This window comes from Telmatherina bonti (assembly GCF_933228915.1).
Source record: "Telmatherina bonti genome assembly, chromosome: 7".
Classification (NCBI taxonomy): Eukaryota; Metazoa; Chordata; class Actinopteri; order Atheriniformes; family Telmatherinidae; genus Telmatherina; species Telmatherina bonti.
The window spans coordinates 14966590-14979034 of NC_136625.1; the positions used below are offsets into that span (position 1 = coordinate 14966590).

The following is a 12445-nucleotide window of genomic DNA, read 5'->3' on the forward strand; positions in this document are numbered from 1 at the left end:
TTAGCTTCGTGTAGCCTGTAACCTGTTTATCCCTCTGCATTGAAATTATAGTTCGATGTTTTTGGGGGTTTTTTTTGTTTGTATTGTTTTGTTTTTTTTAACGTGAGCTCAAAAAAATATGTCTTAACAGCGAACCGTGTTTTTATTAACTAAATGCCTCTCTTACATGGATATCTAAGCTAAGCTATTTTAGCTTAGGAGATGATTAGGCATAAGTTTTACTGCACATGAATGGAGATATTTGTGCTCCTAGCTCTAAATTTGCTGAGCATTTTATTTAGTTTTTCTGTGAAAATGGCTTTATTTTACTGAAGATTTAGTGAGACAACGCTATAAAGTTGGGATGTTTTTAGATTAAGTTCTGAAGAATCTGAAAATAAATTTAAGTTAACAATTTAATTGATATATTAATTGATATATAAGAATAATAATTAATATACTAAGAAATTGTATTACAGAAAAAAGCTAAATAAGACTAAAAATGATCTAAAAAAAAAAACATTTGAGGAATATTAAATCAACTTAGAAAGAGTGGGACAAAGAAAATGACATATCCAGATATTTTGCTGGTAACAGTAGTGTTAAATATGACATGAAAGAGGCAGTCATGAGTATTAGGCTGATTCTGGATTACCAGTCGCTTTACACTCTGTTTTGGTAACTGATAGTACTGTAGTTACAGTACTGTGTGGAGGTGTGGGGTAACAATTACAAAACCACACTTATCAAATGTCCAGAAATGATAACTGAGCAAGGCAGAAATAGTATAGAATACAGACGTATTATATAAACTGAGTAGTTCTGTTATTATTGATATAATTGTTGCTATTGTTGTTGGTCTTGCTGCATTGCTCCATTACTGTAGTTGATTGTTGTATTCTTATAGATTATGAGATATTGAGGATATTGTACAGGTGTCACTGATATACTGGGTGGTTGTTTTTGTGTTGCTGCTACTGCTGCTGCTGTTGTTGTATTTTGTTGTGCTATTTTTTTTATCACTGGGGGCAGGTTTCATTATCATCATTTCAAGTCCGCTAAACCCATACAGTTGGACTCAGTACCTCATATACTACTTGCACAGAAACTATGAAGTACTTCTACTGTGTACTTTTCCTGTTATTCATTTATAAAGTGTCAAACACGTAAAATGAAATACCTTTTTGGATGACTTTGAAGTGGATTAAAATTAATTTCCTTAATAGTTAGTCCGCCAAACCCATACAGTTGGACCCAGTACCTCATATATTACTTGTACAGAAACTATGAAGTACTTACAGTACAGGTTTGGTGTACTAACTATTCAACAAATGAATTATATCATACTTCAAAGTTAGCTGATAATGCATTTTATTTCCATGTGTAAGGAACTTTCTGAATGCATTACAGGTAAAGTACACAATAAAAGTATTTAATTGTTTTTGTGCAAGTAGTACATAAAGTACTGAGTCCAACTGTACAGGTTTGGTGGACTAACTATTGAAAAAATTAATTTTATTACATTTGAAAATCATCCAAAAAAGTCTTTGATTATTCACGTGTATGGGATTTTATGAATTGATTACAGGAAAAGCACACAGTAAAAGTATTGCATAGTTTCTGTACAAGAAGCAAATGAGGTATTTAGAACTGTACAGTTTGGTAGACTAACTATTGAAGAAATTAATTTTATTACACTTCAAAATCATCCCAAAAGGTCTTTCATCAATTATGTGTAAGACATTTAATCAATAGATTACAGGAAAAGTATACAGTAAAAATACTTCATTGTTTTTGTGCAAGCAGTACAAAGGGTACTGAGTCCAACCATATGGGTTTGGTGGACTAACTATTGAAGAAATTAATTTTATTACACTTCAAAATCATCCCAAAAGGTCAATCAATTATGTGTAAGACATTTAATCAATAGATTACAGGAAAAGTAAAAATACTTCATTGTTTTTGTGCAAGCAGTACATAGGGTACTGAGTCCAACCATATGGGTTTGGTGGACTAACTATTGAAAAAGTTACTATTGAAGAAATTAATTTTATTACATTTGAAAATCATCCAAAAAGGTCTGATTATTCACGTGTATGAGATTTTATTAACTGATTACTGGAGAAGTAAGTCATAGTGTTTATGCAAGTAGTATATGAGGTACTAAGTCCAACTGTACAGGTTTGGTGGACAAACTATTGAATATATTCATTTTATTGCACTTTTCACGTGTTGAGCAACAAATTTTTTATTTAGTTTTTATCATTATTATCATATCACTTTAACAAAACTGTGTGCTATTGCTCTGTTAAAAAAAAAAAAAAAAAAAAGCTGCTAGACAAGGATTAAATAAGAAAAAAAGAGATGCTTTATTTTGAAATCCGAAGTAATCGTTGGTAGAAGTTGGCTTTACCATAAAGTTGAAAGTGAACGCGCACTTAAAATAAAGTGTAGGCTGGCTTGACCAGTTGTTGTTTCTTCATCACTGTAGTTGATTCTTGTATTCTTATAGATTATGAGATAGTGAGGATATCATTGTACAGGTATCACTGATGGGTGGTTGCTGCTGTTGTGTTTCTGCTACTGCTGTTTTTGTTACATTTCTTTATGACTGGGACAGGTTTCATTATAAGCTTATGCTTCTACCCACTCCTTTTGAACATTTTTTCATGTTTTATTTCTGTTTTTGTTTTGTTTTTAGATTTATCATCATGTTCAAATCAACTTTTAAACCTAAATTTTCTAGTAAAATATTTTTGCCAGATAGTAGTTATACTTAAATCTATGAGGGTGGAACACACAAGTTAATGGTTGGATGACTGCATGTTATCCAACACATGACATAGAGGCAATAAAAATTAATTATGAATGTGTCACTCTTCCATAATTGTGTGTGATTTACCTTCTGTTTAGTCTTGTGGAGTTTTATTTGGTAGAAGCAGAAATATGTTGTCTTCATTGCAATTGATGATGGCTTGCAAATGTTTGTGTTATACCAGTATCATTCTGTTGTTTTCTTTATGCTTATTTTTCTGTATTTTGTCTAACCTATTTTCTCTTTTTATACAGCATTTGTGTAAGACTGTTTGTGTGAGCGCCTGTCTCTCTGTTGGGGGTGTTTGTGTGTGTGCGAGTGAGTGTGTGTTGTGGTTTCTTTTTTTTTTTTTTTTTTTGCAGAGATGCCGAGAAAGAAGAACTTCCGGAGATGCCAGGCAGCCATGAGGAGGGCAGCCAACAGACTGACGATCGAGGCCTCTCCTCAGCCTCCCGAGGTCCACTGTGCGCGTATGTATCTCTTATTCGCACCTTATCTGCCTGTATTCATATTTCATATATTTTTATACTTTATATTCATATATTTTTTATCTTTGTATATTTTAATAGTTTTTACTGTATGGCACAACCCCGGCACAACAATTGCCTGCCTAATAAAGTTCTTATCCAGGCATTTTATGTATCTTTAGTTAGTTGTTATTCTGTTATTGATCTATTTTCTCTGTATGTCTGTAGCGCACGGAACTGGGCACCGACATCAGGTGGAGAAGTGGGAGACGTCGGTGTTCACCGGGCGGCAGCACAAACTGGTCCTCCCGCAGGAGTCCCATGGCAAGAAGGTAATGTTGTGTTTGAAATAGACTAACATAATAGTTACCCAAGTGAACAGTACATGTTGAAATAAATACAAAAATCTTCTCATTCAGGTGGTCTTAGCCATTGGTGACTCCCATCTTCGAAGCCTTGCAGGTATTTACATCACTATTTTGTATGTTCAATAAAGTATTCATTTGTGCTGTATTGATGTGTTTTATAAAAATGTTTTACAGATAAAAACAATTACAGTCGAAACCGTCTTTGATTTTATTTTAGATGGCATCGTGCAGGTCGACGGGGAGCGTCTGGCGTGGGGGTTCATGTCAACGCCCGGAGCTGGCGCCCGAGAGTTGAGGACAGAGGTGATTAACGCAGTAGTCCCTCTGACACCCGACTTGGTGTGCGTTTTATCTCCGAGCAATGACTTGACTTCCAAGCACACCATCGGTCACGTGGCTGCAGACTTTGAGAGGTACCTGGCCGCCGTCTGCAGTCGCTGGCCTAAGGTAAGCACACCCTGAAATTACAGTCTTTGTGGCAGGCATGATTAGCTTCTCCCTTGTATTTTACATGTAAAAGCTGTTTTCTCTGAATACAGCTCAAACACTTATGTAAAATGCATATTTTTGTTTTTAATGTTTTGATACTGCATATGTAAGAGCAGTCTTTGAGAAGTCTGTTTTCCTAAATGACTAAAAGTGTTTTTGCAGTATGTTTAAACTCAGTAGTGTGAACAGAATTTCATCCGATAAAAGTTGACAGAAAAATGTGTAAATTGATAGCCTTCTGACTGTTCAAGAAAAGATCAGAAAACGAGAGATGTTGATGAGTTGTTTCTCTACAGGTGTGTGTGCTGGACTTTCCCCCGAGGCTGACTGTCGAGGAATCCCTGCAAGAGCTCTACCGTCAGGAGTTTCACCGCGTGGCAACCCGCATGGGTACGTTAAAATATGTACTTGTGCTGTTGCATGTTTATCAAAGAAGACATCAGACATGTGTCGTGATTGTATTTTCCTTCAGCATCGTGGTATATAGATGTATGTAATTGTGTTGTTTTGCAAGCATAAAGAGCTGTGCTATGTGTTTTTCTTTGAAAGCTGTGAAGTACTACCACCTCGTGGATTACTTCCCCCGACGTTGCCTCAGCATGTGGAGTCATGATGGTGTAAGTAAATCTTTTGTCTTGATGAAGTTTGATGCACTCATGCTCAAGTCAGTGGCTGGGATGGAATCCAGGACCTTCTGATCCAGAGATGAAAAACTGTTTGAATAGAGCTGTGTGTATTTAGTGAGAGATGTTGTGGAGAAACTTAACATTTCATTCATGTCGTCGTACTAGGTGCACCTGAGTGATGACGTCGGGATGGTGCGCTTTGCAGAGTTGCTGTTCGACGTCGCTTACCTGGTTTGCCCTTTTTCATTTAAAACACTTTTTACCTTACAAACATTCAGCTGGATGTGATTTTGGCTGCTGACCAAGTATGTAAAAAGCTATATTGTTTATAATTATTATGTCTTCATTTTTTATTGAAGCAACTGGAGACCGTGCCACCAGCCCCCCCGGTGTGTCGTCCGTCACCACCTCCTCGCTTCACTCCCCGTGTGGTTGTGAAGGGAGAGGTGCGTGTCCGTCGGAGTCCAGGCCCCGAGGAGTGGATTGCTGTTCGTCCGGGCGGCAAGGTAATAATATGGCAGGAAATGTCACAGCTCTAAGGTTTTCATTGTTGTCACTGTTCCACAGACAAAAATTATCCGTGTTTATTTTTTAATTTTCTTTTTTTTTCTTTTTTTCCTTTTTTTCAGTCCTCTGGAAAATGCAGTGCAGTTCAGCGGGAGGTCAGTGTGATAATTGTACAGAAAGACGTTTGAAGAAATGTTTGCTCCAATTGGAAAAGCAATAAAAGTCACTGCTTATGTTTCTGTTTTTGTATTTCTAGCTTGCTGGCATCCCCCTGAATCCTGTGCTGTTCAGCAGTGAGATGTTGGAGGAGATGGAGAAGGTTTCACCATCAAATCTGACATCTCCTGCTGTCTTCGCTGGTGTTTCACCACCAAAGGTAAAGTGCATAAAGACAAACATGTTTATGGGTTGTCATAAAATGTTTTGTTCTGAAAGAGTCATTGATTAACGATAGACTTCTATAATGCTGAATGTGTTCAGTGTCCATATCAAATTCACGGTGTGCAAATCTTTGTGTTTTGGACAGAGGCGGCGTGTGAAACACCAGTCCAAGAGGACTCGCCCGGACAAGCGAAGGGTAAGGAGATTTGGCAATGAAAATTTTTGTATTGAATCTTTTTCCTGTGACGATGTAGTAAAATAAAGTTGTTGTTTTTTTGTTTTTTTTTTTTAATCCCCAGACCGAGACGACATCCAGCCGAGGGATGTCGTCTGACTCCAAGGCTACTGTGGAGTCGAAGAAGGTAAGAAATGTTATTTTGTGTTTAAAGGTCTTTTTAAATTATAAATGTGTGTCTATGTTCATATTTCTGTATTGTATGGGGGGGGGGGGGGGGGGGATTTCTCATGTATTTTATTTATTTCTATTTTGGGTAGATGTATAGTAAAATACACTTGTTTTGGTTTCTCTTTAGACCGACACTTCATCCAGCCGGGGGTCGTCGTCGGAGTCCGAGACCACTGTGGAGGTGAAGACGGTAAGAAATATTGTTCTTAAAGACTACCATCAAATATTTTATGATTACACATGACAGTGTTTTGAGCCCATTGCTTGTTGATTTCCTTGCTTAGGTTGAGACATCACAGAGCCAGGGTGTGTTGTCTTCTACTGATGAAGATGAGGAAGCTACTGTGGAGGTAAGTGAGGTGAGTATGGCTAATGTTGATGTTGTTCGGGGTTCATTTCACCAGGGGCACGGTCAGTTTAGGAATCCAGGAGTTCAGTGCATGGCGATAGCTTTGGTCAGTTTAGCCAGACATATGGTGTCTAGTGTGTTGTATTGGAGGACAGAAGATTTAGATTTAGCTCTGTGGTTAGGAGATGACCTCTATACTGATCTAAAGGACCGTGGTATAATCCCTTCAGGGGAAAACTTTTTGATGGTCCCAGAGTTGCCGAGACAGAGAGTTTTGTACTGGCAGAACTTTAAGTTTGAGTTCCCCGATACTCTGAGTGGGGATGTCACTGTGACTGAGGGAGAGTTTATCGAGTGTGGAGCATATGTGACTTTAGAAAACGGGCTGGAAAGGATGTTATCTCAGTACCAGACATGTCTTTTGACCTTGTGTTCAAATACATGTGCTGTCATTTCTGCTGGTGGTAGGTATGCCGTGGTAGACTCTCATTCACGTAGTGCTACCGGTATGTTGGACGTCAGTGGTACCAGTGTTGTTTTGTACTTTGGTTCCATTAGGGAAGTGTTTAATCACTTCAGTCGTTTGGCAGTGATGTTAGGTGGTCGTAGCAAGCCTTTTGAGATAAATGGTGTTGATGTTAGCAGGGAGTGTGTTGACGATGTGCCGAGTAGCTTATTTGGTTGTGATTCTGATGATGACAGTCAGCGAGGAGTAAAACGTCAGGTATCAGCAGATTGGGATGAAACGGACCTTTCCGGCCCATCTGAACATGTGGCAAAGAAACGTCATCATGTTTCAGATGAAGAGTTTGCTGTTGAGGAACAGGTTTTCTTAAGTCAGCAGGTTAGTTCAGATGTAGAGTTAGTCAGTGAAGAACATGGACAGCTTATGTTTAACCCTCTCTGTGGAAGTACTTGCCAAAGCTTGTGTACCAAATTAAAAATAGAGTTTGAAAGTGTAAATAGTGCTGCGTCTAGTCGTGTCGGCGTGTTAGGCGTTCCGTGCCAAAATAGGGACATAGTTGCTGACGGTAGCTGCTACTTTAGGGCCGTTTCTCAGGCAGTGAGTGGCACACAAAAGCATCACATCAAAATTAGGAGAGCGGTTGTTAAACATTTAATAAAAAATGACTACCAATATAGAACTAGTCTAAGAGAAGGTTATTCCTCTGTGGCAGATTACATAGACAAATCAAAAATGAAATATGTTAGCACCTGGGCCACAGAATTAGAAATCCAAGCGACAGCAGATTTATTGGGTATTAATATCTTCACCTTTTTAGATGGTCGTTGGTTAAAGTATGGATGCAATAGCAGTGTGTCAGAAAAATCCATTTATTTAGAAAACTGCCTGGGGAGTCATTATGAGACTGTAGTTTGCGTTAAAGAACCCGAACTAGAACGTTGTTATGGGTTCTGTAAAATAGATTGTTCAGAAGCGTACTGTACTAGATTGTCAGGCAAAGGTTTAAGTAGAGATGCTTCATCCAAAAGTGACACAAATGCTTCCAAAAAGGACGTGGAGCACGACAGAAGTTTGTATATGTCAAAATATAAGAATGTAATGAGAAGAACCCAAATTAGGAATATAAAGAAAACAAAATATGCTGTAGATGCACATCACCGGCAAAACGTGAAGGACCAAAAGAAAAGAAAATATTCAAATGATGCTTGTCACCGACAAAACGTGAATTACCAAAGCAAAATAAGATATGCAAAGGATGTGCGTTACCAGCAAAATGTTAAAGACAGAAGCAAAATAAGATATGCAAAGGATGCGCGTCACCGACAAATCGTGAAGGACCAGAGCAAAATAAAATATGCAAAGGATGTGCGTCACCGACAAATCGTGAAGGACCAGAGCAAAATAAAATATGCGAAGGATGCGCGTCACCGACAAATCGTGAAGGACCAGAGCAAAATAAAATATGCGAAGGATGCGCGTCACCGACAAATCGTGAAGGACCAGAGCAAAATAAAATATGCGAAGGATGCGCGTCACCGACAAATCGTGAAGGACCAGAGCAAAATAAAATATGCAAAGGATGTGCGTCACAGAGAAACTGTTAAGAGAATAGTCAAATTAAAGAGGCAAGAAATTAAAGATAAAACACAGGATATTGAGTTCTTCACAGAGAGGTTTTTAAACAAAGTTGAACATGGTCCAGAGTATGTCTGTTGTGTCTGTTTCAGGCTGTTGTTTCCTCATCAGGTGTTGAGTTGTAGGAGGGCTGCCTATAACAAGACTGAGATAATAGCTTCTTTAGCAGATAGGTGCATTAGAACTGACTATTTACATGAATGTAGTGAGGATTGTGTTGAGCCATGTCAGATACTGACTTCAAGTAGAGGACATCTTTGGATTTGTTACACTTGTCATCATAAAATTTCAAATGGCAAAATGCCTGCTGAAAGTGTAACAAATAGGTTGGCAGTAGATCCAGTTCCCCCAGAATTATCCTGTTTGAATAGGTTGGAACAACATTTGATTGCTTTAAATATTCCATTCATGAAAATGCTCGCATTGCCCAAAGGTGGTCAAAATGGAGTTCATGGACCAGTAACCTGCGTTCCATCAAACGTAGTTCAAACATCAAATTTGTTGCCCCGCTCAAATATGGAGGGCTCTTTATTGGCAGTAAAATTAAAACGTAAGTTAACTTATAAAGGCCATTATGAGTATGAGTTTGTAGATACCATGCACATTCGGCAAGCTTTACGGGTTTTAAAGCAATCAAATAAGTTTTATAAAGACATAGATTTTAATGAGGAATGGGTGAATGAGTTGTCTAGCTTAGACCATCTTGAGGATGAAGAAAAGGAAAAGAAGGAAGTAGTTGAGAGTGCTGCAGATGATGCTGACAATGAGGACATGCTGCATGATCGGCAGCAACATTGCATGTTTTCAGACACGTGTCTGATGCCTGTAGATATTGGTCAGGAAGTTCTAGATCAGTATTTTGACAGTATAGTTAATGTTGCCCCAGCTGAGGGTAATAACCCAGTTAAGTTGTTGTCGGATCATGAAAATGAAGCAAAGTGTTTCCCGGTGTTGTTTCCTAGTGGTCGTAATATGTATCATGAAAGGCGTGCTTATGATGTGACATTGTCACGTTACTTCAACAACAGAATTCTACATGCTGATAGAAGGTTTGCGCAGAACATTGAGTATATTTTCTTTGCTCAGTACATGTCTGAAGTAGAGCAGGTTGTTTCTAAGGTTAGCATAGCATTAAGAAAAGGAAAAGGAGGTGAGGTGATTGTAGAAAATGAGGAGTCCCTGAAGCAGTTGTTAGAGGTGGATGATGGTTTCCGGTTTCTTAAGCCTATTAGAGGGACTCCAGCGTTTTGGCAGGGAGTACAGAAAGACCTGATGGCTTGTGTTCGGCAACTTGGGATTCCCACGTGGTTTTGTTCATTCTCTTCCGCGGATCTGAGATGGCAAAACCTTCTTAAAACGATTTTAAAACAGGAAGGTCGAACACAAACATTAGAAGACTTGGAGTGGACTGATAGATGCGATCTGCTGCGCCGTAATCCTGTCACTGCCGCCAGAATGTTTGATTTCCGCTGGCATTGTTTTCTGAAGGAGGTCCTTATGTCTCCTTCAAATCCAATAGGAAAAATTATTGATTACTTTTATCGGGTAGAGTTTCAATGCCGCGGGAGTCCTCATGTGCACTGTCTTTTCTGGATTGAAAATGCGCCTAAAATTGATACGAACACCGTTGAAGAAGTGGTAGCTTTTATTGATAAGTACGTAACATGCGAGCTACCAGCACAGGATGAGACATTATTGGAGAAGGTCACATCTGTGCAGCAACATTCAAAGAGACATTCAAAAAGTTGTAAAAAAGGTGGCACTGAATGTCGCTTTAATTTCCCCAGACCAGTGTCAGGTAGGACATTTGTTGTTAATGTTAATTTAAATCCAAATCCATGTGATAAATGCAAGAAACGAAAAGAAAATAAAATGAGTGATTCTGATTCAGATTCTGATTCGGATAAAAAATATGAAGTAAAAAGGTGCACATGTGGTAATGAGTACTATTATAACCTGCTTAAGGTAGATAAGGATTTGGCATTAAAAACTCTGGAGGCAGTGAAAAAAGCGGTAAAAGAGGAGACTTTTAATAGTCTTGATGAGTTGTTCCAGCATCTAAATATTAATCAGCAAATATTTGAGATTTGTTACAAACGACTAAATATGTGTAAAACCAAAATTATTTATAAAAGAGACATTAAAGAGGCATGGATAAATCCATACAACAAGTCTCTTTTAAAATGCTGGAATGCAAATTTAGATATTCAATATGTAACCGATGCCTACGCCGTTATAGTTTACATTATTTCATACATCAGTAAATCAGAAAAAGAGGTAGGACTGTTACTTAGTAAAGCGCATAAAGAAGCGACAAAAGATGGAAACGTGAATGCTCAACATGCACTGAAAACAATTGGCAGCGTTTATCTCAACAGTCGCGACGTGTCTGCTCAGGAGGCAGTTTATAGATTAACCGGGATGCATTTAAAGGAGAATTCACGTAAAGTAGAGTTTATACCAACAGGGGACAAAATAGTTAAAATGAGCAAACCGATTAGTTTAATCCAAGAAAGTGGACTATCTGGAGACGACGTGTGGATGGTTAGTGTCGTAGATCGCTATAAAAGTAGGCCTAATAATAGCACTTTTAATGATATGTGCATTGCGACGTTCGTATCTGAATATCGTGTCTTGAGAGGAAATGAAAAGTCAAAGGATGCGGTACAGTTGCAAAGGGGGTTAGGGTTTATTCTTAAACGAACACGAACAAAACCCGCTGTAGTTCGTTATGCGCGCTTTTCAAAAACAAAAAACCCCGAATTATATTACAAAAGTCAGTTACAGTTGTTTCTTCCGTACCGCGTAGACGACGATCTAAAAGCTGCTGACTGCGCGACGTTCGAACAGTTTTATGAAAATGGTTCCGTGATCTTTAGTGATGGATCAGAACACACAGTTAAATCTGTCGTCGATGAGAATAGGAATAAATTCGAGGTAGAAGATTCAGACGAATTAGAAGAATTGCAGAATAAGCTTGAAAATGACGAAGGCCCAGTAGATGCTTGGGCAAATCTCTGCCCTGAACAGGAATTAGAGCGTTTAGAATGTAAAGAAGAAGTTAAAGCAAAAGAACAGGCACCAGAGGAAGATGTAGAAGTAGGTCAGGAGCCCATCGACAACATTCCAGATTTAGCTCTTAGGAACGATCAGGCGTGTCAGTTAGAAAAAACTAATAACCTAATGAGTAGAAGTGAGGGCCTAGAATTAATTAGATCTCTGAATGAGAAGCAGCTCTCGGTCTTCTATAAAATCCGCAACTGGTGTTTAGACAAAGTAAATGGTAGAAACCCAGAACCCCTCCACGTGTTTATATCTGGAGGAGCTGGAGTCGGAAAGAGCTACCTAGTTAGAGCGATTCAGTATGAGGCTACGAGGTTATTGTCACCAAGTTGTCAGAAGCCAGATAATATTTCTGTTTTATTAACGGCTCCTACAGGAATAGCTGCTTATAATTTAAACGCAGCGACTATCCACAGTACATTTGGCATTGGCAAAGACGTCAGCCTTCCTTACACACCTTTGAGTGAGGAAAAGCTGAACTCTTTGCGTGTTAAATATGCTGATTTGCAGATAGTCATAATTGACGAAATCTCCATGGTCAATCATAATCTATTGGCTTATATCCATGGCAGATTGAGACAAATCAAACAAACTGGTGACTATAACCCTTTCGGTAACGTCAGCATCATCGCGGTCGGAGATTTTTATCAGTTGCCCCCGGTAAAGGGGAAAGCGTTGTATGTGCAGGATGTAAATATGAACTTGTGGTCTAGTTTATTTCAGCTCGTCGAGTTAACAACAGTCGTTCGGCAACAAGATGAAGAGTTTGCGCAATTATTAAATAGGATGCGAACACATAAAAAAGGCACACAGATGTTAGCACGCGATATAAACATCTTGAAAAAGTGTGAAACAGGTGAAGAGAGCACAGCCTTACACATTTTTGCTACAAAT

At 38.6% G+C, this 12445-nt stretch overlaps 1 long non-coding RNA gene across 1 annotated transcript in view; it reads left to right on the forward strand.

Annotated features, from left to right (window-relative positions):
• The first annotated feature begins 6320 nt into the window (after positions 1-6320).
• LOC306758746 overlaps positions 6321-12445 on the forward strand; it is a 181045-nt gene continuing 174920 nt past the window's right edge. The window contains exon 1 of the long non-coding RNA XR_013771394.1: positions 6321-6397. This is a non-coding gene — a long non-coding RNA (uncharacterized lncRNA). The remainder of the gene's footprint in view (positions 6398-12445) is intronic.